Source organism: Myotis nattereri (assembly GCF_964212035.1).
Source record: "Myotis nattereri genome assembly, chromosome: X".
Lineage (NCBI taxonomy): Eukaryota > Metazoa > Chordata > Mammalia > Chiroptera > Vespertilionidae > Myotis > Myotis nattereri.
In genome coordinates, this window is record NC_138078.1 from 67,687,187 (window position 1) to 67,700,575 (window position 13,389).

Here is a 13,389-nt window from a genome sequence, read left to right on the forward strand (position 1 = left end):
GACGCCAGAATAATTAGGCCTCAATTGTAAACATAAGCAGTATAGTCCTCACTTACCGGCTTTCTACACAAATTTTAAGCTGTATAAACAAGAATTCCTAATATTTGAAAGCAAATTCAAGTGAAAACGCTCCCTAAAGTGCCCGGAGTTGTAAATATTATCAGTTTTCTGGTCATTCCACGGCTTTCCACGGGTAATGTCTGTGATTAAAAACGGCAGGAAATGTAGTTAGAATCTATTTACTTTTATTTCATGTGTATCTTCCGAGTTTCTAATCGTTTCTGGAAACTCTAATTGCGTATTTTAAGAGTTTTGCCACAAGTAGAGAGTGTTCTTACAAGTATGTACTGAAACCGTAAGTATTTCACCTTAGTTATACCAAAGACGCCAAAATAATTAGGGCTCAATTGTAAACATAAGCAGTATAGTCCTCACTTTCAGCCTTTCTACACAAATTTTGAGCTGTATAAACAAGAATTCCTAATATTAGAAAGCAAATTCATCTCAAAACGCTCCCTAAAGTGCCCGGAGTTGTAAATATTATCAGTTTTCTGGTCATTTCACTGCTTTCCGCTGGTAATGTCTGTGATTAAAAACGGCAGGAAATGTAGTAAGAATCTATTTACTTTTATTTCAAGTATATCTTCCAAGTTTCTAATCGTTTCTGGAAACTCTAATTGCGTATTTTAAGAGTTTTACCACAAGTAGAGAGTGTTCTTACAAGTATGTACTGAAACCGTAAGTATTTCACCTGAGTCATACCAAAGACGCCAGAATAATTAGGCCTCAATTGTAAACATAAGCAGTATAGTCCTCACTTACCGGCTTTCTACACAAATTTTAAGCTGTATAAACAAGAATTCCTAATATTTGAAAGCAAATTCAAGTGAAAACGCTCCCTAAAGTGCCCGGAGTTGTAAATATTATCAGTTTTCTGGTCATTCCACGGCTTTCCACGGGTAACGTCTATGATTAAAAACGGCAGGAAATGTAGTTAGAATCTATTTACTTTTATTTCATGTGTATCTTCCAAGTTTCTAATCGTTTCTGGAAACTCTAATTGCGTATTTTAAGAATTTTACCACAAGTAGAGAGTGTTCTTACAAGTCTGTACTGGAACCGTAAGGACTTCACCTGAGTCATACAAAAGACGCCAGAATAATTCGGCCTCAATTGTAAACATAAGCAGTATAGTCCTCACTTACCGGCTTTCTACACAAATTTTAAGCTGTATAAACAAGAATTCCTAATATTTGAAAGCAAATTCACCTGAAAACGCTCCCTAAAGTGCCCGGAGTTGTAAATATTATCAGTTTTCTGGTCATTCCACGGCTTTCCACGGGTAATGTCTGTGATTAAAAACGGCAGGAAATGTAGTAAGAATCTATTTACTTTTATTTCAAGTGTATATTCCAAGATTTTAATCATTTCTGGAAACTGTAATTGCGTATTTTAAGAGTTTTCCCACAATTAGAGAGTGTTCTTACAAGTCTGTCCTAGAACCTTAAGGATTTTACCTGAGTATACCAAGATGACAGAATAATTAGGCCTCAATTGTAAACATAAGCAGTATAGTCCTCACTTACAGGCTTTCTACACAAATTTTAAGCTGTATAAACAAGAATTCCTAATATTTGAAAGCAAATTCAAGTGAAAACGCTCCTTAAAGTGGAATGAGTTGTAAATATTATCAGTTTTCTGGTCATTTCACGGCTCTCCTCTGGTAATGCCTGTGATTAAAAACTTCAGTAAATGTAGTAAGAATCTATTTACTCTTATTTCAAGTGTATCTTCCAAGTTTCTAATCGTTTCTGGAAACTCTAATTGCGTATTTTAAGAGTTTTACCACAAGTAGAGAGTGTTCTTACAAGTATGTACTGGAACCGTAAGTATTTCACCTGAGTCATTCCAAAGACGCCAGAATAATTCGGCCTCAATTGTAAACATAAGCAGTATAGTCCTCACTTACAGGCTTTCTACACAAATTTTAAGCTGTATAAACAAGAATTCCTAATATTTGAAAGCAAATTCAAGTGAAAACGCTCCCTAAAGTGCCCGGAGTTGTAAATATTATCAGTTTTCTGGTCATTTCACGGATTTCCACGGGTAATGTCTGTGATTAAAAACGGCAGGATATGTAGTTAGAATCTATTTACTTTTATTTCAAGTGTATCTTCCAAGTTTCTAATCGTTTCTGGAAACTCTAATTGCGTATTTTAAGAGTTTTACCACAAGTAGAGTGTGTTCTTACAACTATGTACTGGAACCTTAAGGATTTCACCTGAGTCATACCAAAGACGCCTGAATAATTAGGCCTCAATTGTAAACATAAGCAGTATAGTCCTCACTTACCGGCTTTCTACACAAATTTTAAGTTGTATAAACAAGAATTCCTAATATTTGAAAGCAAATTCAACTGAAAACGCTCCGTAAAGTGCCCGGAGTTGTAAATATTATCAGTTTTCCGGTCATTTCACGGCTTTCCACGGGTAATGTCTGTGATTAAAAACGGCAGGAAATGTAGTAAGAATCTATTTACTTTTATTTCAAGTGTATCTTCCAAGATTTTAATCATTTCTGGAGACTCTAAATGCGTATTATAAGAGTATTACCACAATTAGAGAGTGTTCTTACAAGTCTGTTCTGGAACCGGAAGGATTTCACCTGAGTCATACAAAAGACGCTAGAATAATTCGGCCTCAATTTTAAACATAAGCAGTATAGTCCTCAATTGCAGCCTTTCTACACAAATTTTGAGCTGTATAAACAAGAATTCCTAATATTATAAAGAAAATTCAAGTGAAAACGCTCCCTAAAGTGCTGGGAGTTGTAAATATTATCAGTTTTCTGGTCATTCCACGGCTTTCCACTGGTAATATCTGTGATTAAGAACGGCAGGAAATGTAGTAAGAATCTATTTACTTTTATTTCAAGTGTATCTTCCAAGTTTTTAATCATTTCTGGAAACTCTAATTGCGTATTATAAGAGTATTACCACAATTAGAGAGTGTTCTAAGAAGTCTGTACTGGAACCGTAAGGATTTCACATGAGTCATACAAAAGACGACAGAATAATTCAGCCTCAATTGTAAACATAAGCAGTATAGTCCTCACTTACCGGCTTTCTACACAAATTTTAAGCTGTATAAACAAGAATTCCTAATATTTGAAAGCAAATTCACCTGAAAACGCTCCCTAAAGTGCCCGGAGTTGTAAATATTATCAGTTTTCTGGTCATTCCACGGCTTTCCACGGGTAATGTCTGTGATTAAAAACGGCAGGAAATGTAGTTAGAATCTATTTACTTTTATTTCATGTGTATCTTCCAAGTTTCTAATCGTTTCTGGAAACTCTAATTGTGTATTTTAAGAGTTTTGCCACAAGTAGAGAGTGTTCTTACAAGTATGTACTGGAACCGTAAGTATTTCACCTGAGTTATACCAAAGACACCAGAATAATTCGGCCTCAATTTTAAACATAAGCAGTATAGTCCTCACTTACAGCCTTTCTACACAAATTTTGAGCTATATAAACAAGAATTCCTAATATTAGAAAGCAAATTCAAGTGAAAATGCTCCCTAAAGTGCTGGGAGTTGTAAATATTATCAGTATTCTGGACATTCCACGGCTTTCCACTGGTAATGTCTGTGATTAAGAACGGCAGGAAATGTAGTAAGAATCTATTTACTTTTATTTCAAGTGTATCTTCCAAGTTTTTAATCATTTCTGGAAACTCTAATTGCGTATTATAAGAGTATTACCACAATTAGAGAGTGTTCTAACAAGTCTTTACTGGAACCGTAAGGATTTCACCTGAGTCATACAAAAGACCACAGAATAATTCGGCCTCAATTGTAAACATAAGCAGTATAGTCCTCACTTACCGGCTTTCTACACAAATTTTAAGCTGTATAAACAAGAATTCCTAATATTTGAAAGCAAATTCACCTGAAAACGCTCCCTAAAGTGCCCGGAGTTGTAAATATTATCAGTTTTCTGGTCATTCCACGGCTTTCCACGGGTAATGTCTGTGATTAAAAACGGCAGGAAATGTAGTTAGAATCTATTTACTTTTATTTCATGTGTATCTTCCAAGTTTCTAATCGTTTCTGGAAACTCTAATTGCGTATTTTAAGAGTTTTGCCACAAGTAGAGAGTGTTCTTACAAGTATGTACTGAAACCGTAAGTATTTCACCTGAGTTATACCAAAGACGCCAGAATAATTAGGGCTCATTTGTAAACATAAGCAGTATAGTCCTCACTTTCAGCCTTTCTACACAAATTTTGAGCTGTATAAACAAGAATTCCTAATATTAGAAAGCAAATTCATCTCAAAACGCTCCCTAAAGTGCCCGGAGTTGTAAATATTATCAGTTTTCTGGTCATTTCACTGCTTTCCGCTGGTAATGTCTGTGATTAAAAACGGCAGGAAATGTAGTAAGAATCTATTTACTTTTATTTCAAGTGTATCTTCCAAGTTTCTAATCGTTTCTGGAAACTCTAATTGCGTATTTTAAGAGTTTTACCACAAGTAGAGAGTGTTCTTACAAGTATGTACTGAAACCGTAAGTATTTCACCTGAGTCATACCAAAGACGCCAGAATAATTAGGCCTCAATTGTAAACATAAGCAGTATAGTCCTCACTTACCGGCTTTCTACACAAATTTTAAGCTGTATAAACAAGAATTCCTAATATTTGAAAGCAAATTCAAGTGAAAACGCTCCCTAAAGTGCCCGGAGTTGTAAATATTATCAGTTTTCTGGTCATTCCACGGCTTTCCACGGGTAATGTCTGTGATTAAAAACGGCAGGAAATGTAGTTAGAATCTATTTACTTTTATTTCATGTGTATCTTCCGAGTTTCTAATCGTTTCTGGAAACTCTAATTGCGTATTTTAAGAGTTTTGCCACAAGTAGAGAGTGTTCTTACAAGTATGTACTGAAACCGTAAGTATTTCACCTTAGTTATACCAAAGACGCCAAAATAATTAGGGCTCAATTGTAAACATAAGCAGTATAGTCCTCACTTTCAGCCTTTCTACACAAATTTTGAGCTGTATAAACAAGAATTCCTAATATTAGAAAGCAAATTCATCTCAAAACGCTCCCTAAAGTGCCCGGAGTTGTAAATATTATCAGTTTTCTGGTCATTTCACTGCTTTCCGCTGGTAATGTCTGTGATTAAAAACGGCAGGAAATGTAGTAAGAATCTATTTACTTTTATTTCAAGTATATCTTCCAAGTTTCTAATCGTTTCTGGAAACTCTAATTGCGTATTTTAAGAGTTTTACCACAAGTAGAGAGTGTTCTTACAAGTATGTACTGAAACCGTAAGTATTTCACCTGAGTCATACCAAAGACGCCAGAATAATTAGGCCTCAATTGTAAACATAAGCAGTATAGTCCTCACTTACCGGCTTTCTACACAAATTTTAAGCTGTATAAACAAGAATTCCTAATATTTGAAAGCAAATTCAAGTGAAAATGCTCCCTAAAGTGCCCGGAGTTGTAAATATTATCAGTTTTCTGGTCATTCCACGGCTTTCCACGGGTAACGTCTATGATTAAAAACGGCAGGAAATGTAGTTAGAATCTATTTACTTTTATTTCATGTGTATCTTCCAAGTTTCTAATCGTTTCTGGAAACTCTAATTGCGTATTTTAAGAATTTTACCACAAGTAGAGAGTGTTCTTACAAGTCTGTACTGGAACCGTAAGGACTTCACCTGAGTCATACAAAAGACGCCAGAATAATTCGGCCTCAATTGTAAACATAAGCAGTATAGTCCTCACTTACCGGCTTTCTACACAAATTTTAAGCTGTATAAACAAGAATTCCTAATATTTGAAAGCAAATTCAAGTGAAAACGCTCCTTAAAGTGGAAGGAGTTGTAAATATTATCAGTTTTCTGGTCATTTCACGGCTCTCCACTGGTAATGCCTGTGATTAAAAATGGCAGGAAATGTAGTAAGAATCTATTTACTTTTACTTCAAGTGTATCTTCCAAGTTTTTAGTCATTTATGGAAACTCTAATTGCGTATTTTAAGAGTTTTACCACAATTAGAGAGTGTTCTTACAAGTATGTACTGCAACCGTAAGGATTTTACCTGAGTTATATCAAAGACGCCAGAATAATTCGGCCTCAATTGTAAACATAAGCAGTATAGTTCTCACTTACAGCCTTTCTACAGAAATTTTAAGCTGTATCAACAAGAATTCCTAATATTAGAAAGCAAATTCAACTGAAAACGCTCCCTAAAGTGCCCGGAGTTGTAAATATTATCAGTTTTCTGGTCATTACACGGCTTTCCACGGGTAATGTCTGTGATTAAAAACGGCAGGAAATGTAGTTAGAATCTATTTACTTTTATTTCATGTGTATCTTCCAAGTTTCTAATCGTTTCTGGAAACACTAATTGCGTATTTTAAGAGTTTTGCCACAAGTAGAGAGTGTTCTTACAAGTATGTACTGGAACCGTAAGTATTTCACCTGAGTTATACCAAAGACGCCAGAATAATTCGGCCTCAATTGTAAACATAAGCAGTATAGTCCTCACTTACAGGCTTTCTACACAAATTTTAAGCTGTATAAACAAGAATTCCTAATATTTGAAAGCAAATTCAAGTGAAAACGCTCCCTAAAGTGCCCGGAGTTGTAAATATTATCAGTTTTCTGGTCATTTCACGGCTTTCCACGGGTAATGTCTGTGATTAAAAACGGCAGGATATGTAGTTAGAATCTATTTACTTTTATTTCAAGTGTATCTTCCAAGTTTCTAATCGTTTCTGGAAACTCTAATTGCGTATTTTAAGAGTTTTACCACAAGTAGAGTGTGTTCTTACAACTATGTACTGGAACCGTAAGGATTTCACCTGAGTCATACCAAAGACGCCAGAATAATTAGGCCTCAATTGTAAACATAAGCAGTATAGTCCTCACTTACCGGCTTTCTACACAAATTTTAAGTTGTATAAACAAGAATTCCTAATATTTGAAAGCAAATTCAACTGAAAACGCTCCCTAAAGTGCCCGGAGTTGTAAATATTATCAGTTTTCCGGTCATTTCACGGCTTTCCACGGGTAATGTCTGTGATTAAAAACGGCAGGAAATGTAGTAAGAATCTATTTACTTTTATTTCAAGTGTATCTTCCAAGATTTTAATCATTTCTGGAGACTCTAAATGCGTATTTTAAGAGTATTACCACAATTAGAGAGTGTTCTTACAAGTCTGTTCTGGAACCGGAAGGATTTCACCTGAGTCATACAAAAGACGCTAGAATAATTCGGCCTCAATTTTAAACATAAGCAGTATAGTCCTCAATTGCAGCCTTTCTACACAAATTTTGAGCTGTATAAACAAGAATTCCTAATATTATAAAGAAAATTCAAGTGAAAATGCTCCCTAAAGTGCTCGGAGTTGTAAATATTATCAGTTTTCTGGTCATTCCACGGCTTTCCACTGGTAATATCTGTGATTAAGAACGGCAGGAAATGTAGTAAGAATCTATTTACTTTTATTTCAAGTGTATCTTCCAAGTTTTTAATCATTTCTGGAAACTCTAATTGCGTATTATAAGAGTATTACCACAATTAGAGAGTGTTCTAACAAGTCTGTACTGGAACCGTAAGGATTTCACCTAAGTCATACAAAAGACGACAGAATAATTCAGCCTCAATTGTAAACATAAGCAGTATAGTCCTCACTTACCGGCTTTCTACACAAATTTTAAGCTGTATAAACAAGAATTCCTAATATTTGAAAGCAAATTCACCTGAAAACGCTCCCTAAAGTGCCCGGAGTTGTAAATATTATCAGTTTTCTGGTCATTCCACGGCTTTCCACGGGTAATGTCTGTGATTAAAAACGGCAGGAAATGTAGTTAGAATCTATTTACTTTTATTTCATGTGTATCTTCCAAGTTTCTAATCGTTTCTGGAAACTCTAATTGCGTATTTTAAGAGTTTTACCACAAGTAGAGAGTGTTCTTACAAGTATGTACTGGAACCGTAAGTATTTCACCTGAGTCATACCAAAGACGCCAGAATAATTAGGCCTCAATTGTAAACATAAGTAGTATAGTCCTCACTTACAGGCTTTCTACACAAATTATAAGCTGTGTAAACAAGAATTCCTAATATTTGAAAGCAAATTCAACTGAAAACGCTCCCTAAAGTGCCCGGAGTTGTAAATATTATCAGTTTTCTGGTCATTACACGGCTTTCCACGGGTAATGTCTGTGATTAAAAACGGCAGGAAATGTAGTTAGAATCTATTTACTTTTATTTCATGTATATCTTCCTAGTTTCTAATCGTTTCTGGAAACTCTAATTGCGTATTTTAAGAGTTTTGCCACAAGTAGAGAGTGTTCTTACAAGTATGTACTGGAACCGTAAGTATTTCACCTGAGTTATACCAAAGACGCCAGAATAATTCGGACTCAATTTTAAACATAAGCAGTATAGTCCTCACTTACAGCCTTTCTACACAAATTTTGAGCTATATAAACAAGAATTCCTAATATTAGAAAGCAAATTCAACTCAAAACGCTCCCTAAAGTGCCCGGAGTTGTAAATATTATCAGTTTTCTGGTCATTACACTGCTTTCCGCTGGTAATGTCTGTGATTAAAAACGGCAGGAAATGTAGTAAGAATCTATTTACTTTTATTTCAAGTGTATCTTCCAAGTTTCTAATCGTTTCTGGAAACTCTAATTGCGTATTTTAAGAGTTTTACCACAAGTAGAGAGTGTTCTTACAAGTATGTACTGGAACCGTAAGTTTTTCACCTGAGTCATACCAAAGACGCCAGAATAATTAGGCCTCAATTGTAAACATAAGCAGTATAGTCCTCACTTACCGGCTTTCTACACAAATTTTAAGCTGTATAAACAAGAATTCCTAATATTTGAAAGCAAATTCAAGTGAAAACGCTCCCTAAAGTGCCCGGAGTTGTAAATATTATCAGTTTTCTGGTCATTCCACGGCTTTCCACGACTAACGTCTATGATTAAAAACGGCAGGAAATGTAGTTAGAATCTATTTACTTTTATTTCAAGTGTATCTTCCAAGTTTCTAATCGTTTCTGGAAACTCTAATTGCGTATTTTAAGAGTTTTACCACAAGTAGAGGGTGTTCTTACAAGTATGTACTGGAACCGTAAGTATTTCACCTGAGTCATACCAAAGACGCCAGAATAATTAGGCCTCAATTGTAAACATAAGCAGTATAGTCCTCACTTACAGGCTTTCTACACAAATTATAAGCTGTATAAACAAGAATTCCTAATATTTGAAAGCAAATTCAACTGAAAACGCTCCCTAAAGTGCCCGGAGTTGTAAATATTATCGGTTTTCCGGTCATTTCACGGCTTTCCACGGGTAATGTCTGTGATTAAAAACGGCAGGAAATGTAGTAAGAATCTATTTACTTTTATTTCAAGTGTATCTTCCAAGATTTTAATCATTTCTGGAGACTCCAAATGCGTATTATAAGAGTATTACCACAATTAGAGAGTGTTCTTACAAGTCTGTTCTGGAACCGGAAGGATTTCACCTGAGTCATACAAAAGACGCTAGAATAATTCGGCCTCAATTTTAAACATAAGCAGTATAGTCCTCAATTGCAGCCTTTCTACACAAATTTTGAGCTGTATAAACAAGAATTCCTAATATTATAAAGAAAATTCAAGTGAAAACGCTCCCTAAAGTGCTGGGAGTTGTAAATATTATCAGTTTTCTGGTCATTCCACGGCTTTCCACTGGTAATATCTGTGATTAAGAACGGCAGGAAATGTAGTAAGAATCTATTTACTTTTATTTCAAGTGTATCTTCCAAGTTTTTAATCATTTCTGGAAACTCTAATTGCGTATTATAAGAGTATTACCACAATTAGAGAGTGTTCTAACAAGTCTGTACTGGAACCGTAAGGATTTCACCTGAGTCATACAAAAGACAACAGAATAATTCAGCCTCAATTGTAAACATAAGCAGTATAGTCCTCACTTACCGGCTTTCTACACAAATTTTAAGCTGTATAAACAAGAATTCCTAATATTTGAAAGCAAATTCACCTGAAAACGCTCCCTAAAGTGCCCGGAGTTGTAAATATTATCAGTTTTCTGGTCATTCCACGGCTTTCCACGGGTAATGTCTGTGATTAAAAACGGCAGGAAATGTAGTTAGAATCTATTTACTTTTATTTCATGTGTATCTTCCAAGTTTCTAATCGTTTCTGGAAACTCTAATTGCGTATTTTAAGAGTTTTACCACAAGTAGAGAGTGTTCTTACAAGTATGTACTGGAACCGTAAGGATTTCACCTGAGTCATACAAAAGACGACAGAATAATTCGGCCTCAATTGTAAACATAAGCAGTATAGTCCTCACTTACCGGCTTTCTACACAAATTTTAAGCTGTATAAACAAGAATTCCTAATATTTGAAAGCAAATTCAACTGAAAACGCTCCCTAAAGTGCCCGGAGTTGTAAATATTATCAGTTTTCTGGTCATTCCACGGCTTTCCACGGGTAATGTCTGTGATTAAAAACGGCAGGAAATGTAGTTAGAATCTATTTACTTTTATTTCATGTGTATCTTCCAAGTTTCTAATCGTTTCTGGAAACTCTAATTGCGTATTTTAAGAGTTTTACCACAAGTAGAGGGTGTTCTTACAAGTATGTACTGGAACCGTAAGTATTTCACCTGAGTCATACCAAAGACGCCAGAATAATTAGGCCTCAATTGTAAACATAAGCAGTATAGTCCTCACTTACAGGCTTTCTACACAAATTATAAGCTGTATAAACAAGAATTCCTAATATTTGAAAGCAAATTCAACTGAAAACGCTCCCTAAAGTGCCCGGAGTTGTAAATATTATCAGTTTTCTGGTCATTCCACGGCTTTCCACGGGTAATGTCTGTGATTAAAAACGGCAGGAAATGTAGTTAGAATCTATTTACTTTTATTTCATGTGTATCTTCCAAGTTTCTAATCGTTTCTGGAAACTCTAATTGCGTATTTTAAGAGTTTTACCACAAGTAGAGGGTGTTCTTACAAGTATGTACTGGAACCGTAAGTATTTCACCTGAGTCATACCAAAGACGCCAGAATAATTAGGCCTCAATTGTAAACATAAGCAGTATAGTCCTCACTTACAGGCTTTCTACACAAATTATAAGCTGTATAAACAAGAATTCCTAATATTTGAAAGCAAATTCAACTGAAAACGCTCCCTAAAGTGCCCGGAGTTGTAAATATTATCAGTTTTCTGGTCATTCCACGGCTTTCCACGGGTAATGTCTGTGATTAAAAACGGCAGGAAATGTAGTTAGAATCTATTTACTTTTATTTCATGTGTATCTTCCAAGTTTCTAATCGTTTCTGGAAACTCTAATTGCGTATTTTAAGAGTTTTGCCACAAGTAGAGAGTGTTCTTACAAGTATGTACTGGAACCGTAAGTATTTCACCTGAGGTATACCAAAGACGCCAGAATAATTCGGCCTCAATTTTAAACATAAGCAGTATAGTCCTCACTTACAGCCTTTCTACACAAATTTTGAGCTGTATAAACAAGAATTCCTAATATTAGAAAGCAAATTCAACTCAAAACGCTCCCTAAAGTGCCCGGAGTTGTAAATATTATCAGTTTTCTGGTCATTTCACTGCTTTCCTCTGGTAATGTCTGTGATTAAAAACGGCAGGAAATGTAGTAAGAATCTATTTACTTTTATTTCAAGTGTATCTTCCAAGTTTCTAATCGTTTCTGGAAACTCTAATTGTGTATTTTAAGAGTTTTACCACAAGTAGAGAGTGTTCTTACAAGTATGTACTGGAACCGTAAGTATTTCACCTGAGTCATACCAAAGACGCCAGAATAATTAGGCCTCAATTGTAAACATAAGCAGTATAGTCCTCACTTACCGGCTTTCTACACAAATTTTAAGCTGTATAAACAAGAATTCCTAATATTTGAAAGCAAATTCAACTGAAAACGCTACCTAAAGTGCCCGGAGTTGTAAATATTATCAGTTTTCTGGTCATTCCACGGCTTTCCACGGGTAACGTCTGTGATTAAAAACGGCAGGAAATGTAGTAAGAATCTATTTACTTTTATTTCATGTGTATCTTCCAAGTTTCTAATCGTTTCTGGAAACTCTAATTGCGTATTTTAAGAATTTTACCACAAGTAGAGAGTGTTCTTACAAGTCTGTACTGGAACCGTAAGGACTTCACCTGAGTCATACAAAAGACGCCAGAATAATTCGGCCTCAATTGTAAACATAAGCAGTATAGTCCTCACTTACCGGCTTTCTACACAAATTTTAAGCTGTATAAACAAGAATTCCTAATATTTGAAAGCAAATTCAAGTGAAAACGCTCCTTAAAGTGGAAGGAGTTGTAAATATTATCAGTTTTCTGGTCATTTCACGGCTCTCCACTGGTAATGCCTGTGATTAAAAATGGCAGGAAATGTAGTAAGAATCTATTTACTTTTACTTCAAGTGTATCTTCCAAGTTTTTAGTCATTTATGGAAACTCTAATTGCGTATTTTAAGAGTTTTACCACAATTAGAGAGTGTTCTTACAAGTATGTACTGCAACCGTAAGGATTTTACCTGAGTTATATCAAAGACGCCAGAATAATTCGGCCTCAATTGTAAACATAAGCAGTATAGTTCTCACTTACAGCCTTTCTACAGAAATTTTAAGCTGTATCAACAAGAATTCCTAATATTAGAAAGCAAATTCAACTGAAAACGCTCCCTAAAGTGCCCGGAGTTGTAAATATTATCAGTTTTCTGGTCATTACACGGCTTTCCACGGGTAATGTCTGTGATTAAAAACGGCAGGAAATGTAGTTAGAATCTATTTACTTTTATTTCATGTGTATCTTCCAAGTTTCTAATCGTTTCTGGAAACACTAATTGCGTATTTTAAGAGTTTTGCCACAAGTAGAGAGTGTTCTTACAAGTATGTACTGGAACCGTAAGTATTTCACCTGAGTTATACCAAAGACGCCAGAATAATTCGGCCTCAATTGTAAACATAAGCAGTATAGTCCTCACTTACAGGCTTTCTACACAAATTTTAAGCTGTATAAACAAGAATTCCTAATATTTGAAAGCAAATTCAAGTGAAAACGCTCCCTAAAGTGCCCGGAGTTGTAAATATTATCAGTTTTCTGGTCATTTCACGGCTTTCCACGGGTAATGTCTGTGATTAAAAACGGCAGGATATGTAGTTAGAATCTATTTACTTTTATTTCAAGTGTATCTTCCAAGTTTCTAATCGTTTCTGGAAACTCTAATTGCGTATTTTAAGAGTTTTACCACAAGTAGAGTGTGTTCTTACAACTATGTACTGGAACCGTAAGGATTTCACC